The sequence below is a fragment of the Petaurus breviceps genome, unplaced genomic scaffold (assembly GCF_028583685.1).
Source record: "Petaurus breviceps papuanus isolate PSGF00001 unplaced genomic scaffold, PetGlider_PUasm1.0 174, whole genome shotgun sequence".
NCBI lineage: Eukaryota > Metazoa > Chordata > Mammalia > Diprotodontia > Petauridae > Petaurus > Petaurus breviceps.
Window position 1 is genome coordinate 77,133,177 of NW_027185761.1, and position 4,217 is coordinate 77,137,393.

The 4,217-nt window shown below is 54.5% G+C and overlaps 1 protein-coding gene across 1 annotated transcript in view; it reads right to left on the reverse strand.

The window, feature by feature from the left end:
- LOC138158291 (cAMP-regulated phosphoprotein 21-like) overlaps positions 1-4,069 on the reverse strand; it is a 74,050-nt gene extending 69,981 nt beyond the window's left edge. Inside the window, exon 1 of the mRNA XM_069084448.1 lies at positions 3,613-4,069. The gene's annotated coding sequence lies outside the window, so the exon portion shown is untranslated. The remainder of the gene's footprint in view (positions 1-3,612) is intronic.
- Between the last annotated feature and the right edge of the window lie 148 nt (positions 4,070-4,217).

The window sequence follows — 4,217 nt, forward strand, 5'->3', positions numbered from 1 at the left end:
GTGGTGTCTGTGGTATGGTGTGTCATGTGGTGTAAGTCATGTGTGGGGTGTAAGTGTGTGTGTGCCTACATGAATGCAGCTGCTCAGAGGCCATCACCTTGGAGGCGATAGGGGCTCACATTTCACTTCCATGTCTGTCAGTGCTGGGCACATGGTGTCAGATTGTCTTTCCTCTCTGAAGACAACATTCTCCTTGACCTCAGAGGAAAATAAGTGCCCCATGACTCCTCACGCCTGGACTAAGGGGTCAGAACATGGCTCTGCATGCCTGACAGTTTCATTTTTAAAGTGGCCAAGTCCTTGCTTTCTCCTCCTCCCATTGCAAGGTCTGGGTCTCAAACCTAAGGAAAGCTCCCCTCCTCTGGCTCCCCTCCTCTCTGCCCCCTGCAGGGAATTTCCAAGTGGGTGGCTGGTTTGGTTTGGTTTCATTCCCAATCATCGGCATTCATTTCAACCTGGGCATAACTGAAAGGATAAAACACACTGCCCATTTTCTTGGTTGGCAAGAACAAGCACAAAGTTCACTTCAAATTCATCATCTTTTCTCTTTGGGGACAGCTTGCTTTTCCTTAGAATTCCTCTGATATTCCATTCTCGGGGATTTTCCAACAAAGAAACATCCTCCCTCTAATAACATCCTTCTCAGGTGGACTCTAAGTGCCAGCAGAACTCTTTCCACCTGATCTATAAGGATGGAGATAATGGCAATAAGCCAATCTCTTGAGCATTTCATTCTTAGGATTCCGAGATTCGGAGAATGCCTCTCTTCCCTCCCCTGTGTCACAAAAAGCAAAATGGTTTGACTAGGGTAACTGCATCATCTTGGGCATGTTTAACTGTGACCAAAAATATTGGAGGAGAATTTATAATTCTGAAATAAGGGTGGGAAGGGAAGAGGGTGAGCCTCAGAATCTTCTTCCAACTTTAAGGAAAACATCCTGGTTTGATGGCTTACTGGTTTAGACCCTCAGTGTTGAGGAGAGGAGAGGAGAAGAGAGGAGAGGGGCCATATGTATCAGATTGCTTGAGTTTATTATAATTGCTCAGTTTGTTCTGAAATATTTCATAGGACCAGAAAGGCGTCTCTTTGAGACCACAACTTCACTCCTCTCCTGGACTCAGTGCCCTAGATATTGAAGGGGAAATGCCATGTTTATCTTTGAAGCCCTGAATACCAGGCGCCACTTCAGGTAGCTGAGCTTTTCAGAACTTTCAACATACCTGACGCAAGAATTTCTTCTAAACTTTTGATTTTTGGTGGATAGAGGGGCAGGGCAGGGGCAGGTAGGAGGGTGGGGTGTCATTTGCTGTAAAATTTCATGGGATTCTTCATCTCATCTGAGACTTTTTCATGACATTCACGAGATTTAAATGATCTTATACATGTTCCAGAGGATTGCCAAACATGGTAATTGACCCCCACTTACACATTCAATGCTATCTATCAGTCCTTGCTGGTCTATGATGCTTCCTACCGTGGGCATTGAAGGCAGTGCACAACAAAAGTGGAAAGTCCCTGAGTGCACAGGGAGAGGCTGCTCTCACAGAGCACATGGCCGAGAATCCTCAAGGTAATCATGGTTAGGGGGGGGACCTGGGAAGCAAAGTCACTGGAGATGATTTACACACTTGAAGCAGCCTCCATCCAAGGTGAAAATGGACCATACAACAAACAGTGTGCTGTGAGCTGAAGAGCCTTGGACAGTGGAGGACGCTTTCCAGGGTGGTCTGATTTCGGTTTCCCTCAAGTCACCAGACAGCAGTGGGGGGTTGAAGCTCCCTTTCAGATGTGCTGAATCCATCCTCTTTTCATTTTCCCCAATATGCCAAATCATCTTTAGTGATTATTCCCTCATGGGCAGCTGGAGGGGTCTACCTGCCTGGATGAGCTGGGGACCAAAAGCCAAGAGCTGATGCCTTAGGGGGTGAAAACAGGGACACATACACAGGTAGCAATAACTAGCTACAGAGAGGGGAATATCATCTCCAAGCTGGTACCTCCCCCAGCCTCCTATATGGTCTGGATTAGTGACCAGGAAAAGGGATGGGATTCCATGTAATTAACAGGAGGTTCAGGATCTGATGAACCACAATCAGAACCATCTGGAGACAGTTGCCCCCAGACCTGGCCAGCCTTGGACTTCAATAGGAAAACCTCGGGAAGGAGCAGCTGACTCATAAGGACCAAAGTCCTCTGGATTTGGCCAAGAGGACAGGAAGGGGCATCACCTTCCCTGAAGGTGAAATGACCTGCTTCAGTGTGGGGACCCAGAGTCATGTGGGAAGTATGGATCTATGAAGTAGGGGATGTAGGCGAGGGGGGAGTTCCAAGGGTGGCCCAAGCTCGGCTCACTCACATTCGCCCCTGTCTGCCTCAATCCTAACCGAAAGTCTAAGCTTTGAATCTGCAAAGCAACAATCCCAACCCAATCCCAAATGTTTCCTGGGCGCTTCTCTGTGATCGAGAATCTCTCACACGTTTGAGTCGAATTTGGTGAACTGGAATCTTGGGAGGGGAGGGGGAGGGGAGAGGAAGGACGGGACAGAGGGGGTCATTTGGGGCCTGCCAAGCGGCAGCTCTCCTTCGCGCCCGGCCCTGCAGCTGTTCTCCCTCAGTTCCAGGCAAACCTCGGAATGCCCTGGCAGGACTATGCTCCAGCTCAGCTCAGTTCAACCTCGGGCGCCTCTCTCTGTCACACTTACCCTCCCTCTCACTCTCTTTCTCTATCATTTTCCCTGCTTTGCTATTGCAAACATCCTCGATCCTCTGAGAGAGGGACCGCGGTCTCGTCTCCCCCCCACCCCCAGCCTTGCCCTCCTCTTCTTGGCCTTATGAAGACAGACAAGTCTCTGCCTAAGAAAACTTTCTCAGTATGTCTGCAGGGAACTCAGCGTGCAGCGTCCCCCAGACACAACAGCAGACGCGACATCTAGTTACAAAGAGGAGTCAGGGAGCCTCCCCTTGAGCTGGTGGGAGACACAAGGGACCGGTCCGCTCACCCCATCCCCCCCTTCCCCCAGTGGACCATTGAGGCAGCAGGTCCCTTGGGGCCCGCCTGCAGCGCCCCGCCCCCCCTCCCCCAGACACTAGACAACTTTTCAGTGCCCAGACAGAGCCCTGCCTCGTTCTTCAACTCTCGTGCCCCTCTCCCAGCCATTCTGTCGGGGTGAGGGGCAGACTTCCCTCCAAGCTTTGGTGGGGTTGCCTGGGGGGGTGCTTAAAGGGGCCTCTAGATAGGCGGCTAGGGCACACACACACACACACACACACACACACACGCACACACACACAAGCATACACACACAAACTCACACGCACACAAACATACACACACACACACACACACACACACACATACACACACACGGAGTCCGCCAAGGCCAGCAAAGTGGATCTCCCGAATCCTGAGAAAGGCAAAGGGGCAGAAAGGAGACGGGAGGAGGCAGACAAAGGCAGCCGCGGAGGCGACTCCAGCAGCCCTGGCAGCTGAAACAGGGACCGGGAGAGGCCGGGCAGGCGTAGGGACCGAGAGACACGGACTGATGAGCTGCCGGCTGGCTGGACCGGAGGGCGGCCGAGCTGCCGGACGCGCAGGCGGGCGGCCCCCTTACCTGGGCTCCGCGGGCGCTGAGCTCCGTCGGTGCTTCGATCCAGCCCCGGGCTGGCTCCGCCAGGGATCGCTCGGCTAGGCTGGGTTCGTTTGTTCCGTACACAGGGCTAGGGTGATGGGGCCACACCGGCTCTCCGAGCAGGGGCTGGCGGCCGGGCCGGCGGCCGGGCGTGCTCGGTGGCTGGCTGCCTGGCTTGCTGGCTCCTCACCGGGATGGCGCTCCTCCGGCCTCGGGCTGCAGTGGAGGGAGGTGCCGATGACCGCCCCCGGCTCGGCTCCGGAGGCGCTGGGGCTGCTCCGGGCTGCCTGTGCGCGGGTCTGCGCCTGCCTCGCACCCTGGCCTCTCTCGATTATCCGCTGCCCTCACCCTTTCGTTGCCCTCCTTACCCTCCCAGGCGGCTGCCCGGCTGCCAGTCCAAGTCTGTATGCTGGCTGCCAGCCCCGCCTCGCCCTCCTTTCCCTCCCTCCCTCCCTCCCTCCCTCTTCTTTCTTGGCTGCCTCTCTCCTCTGCACCGTTCGGGCTTCTCCCTGCCCCTCTCCTACTCCTGTGCTTCCAACCGCCTCTCCCCTCCTTGGTCTGGGGGCTGCGGCGCTCTCTCTCTCTCT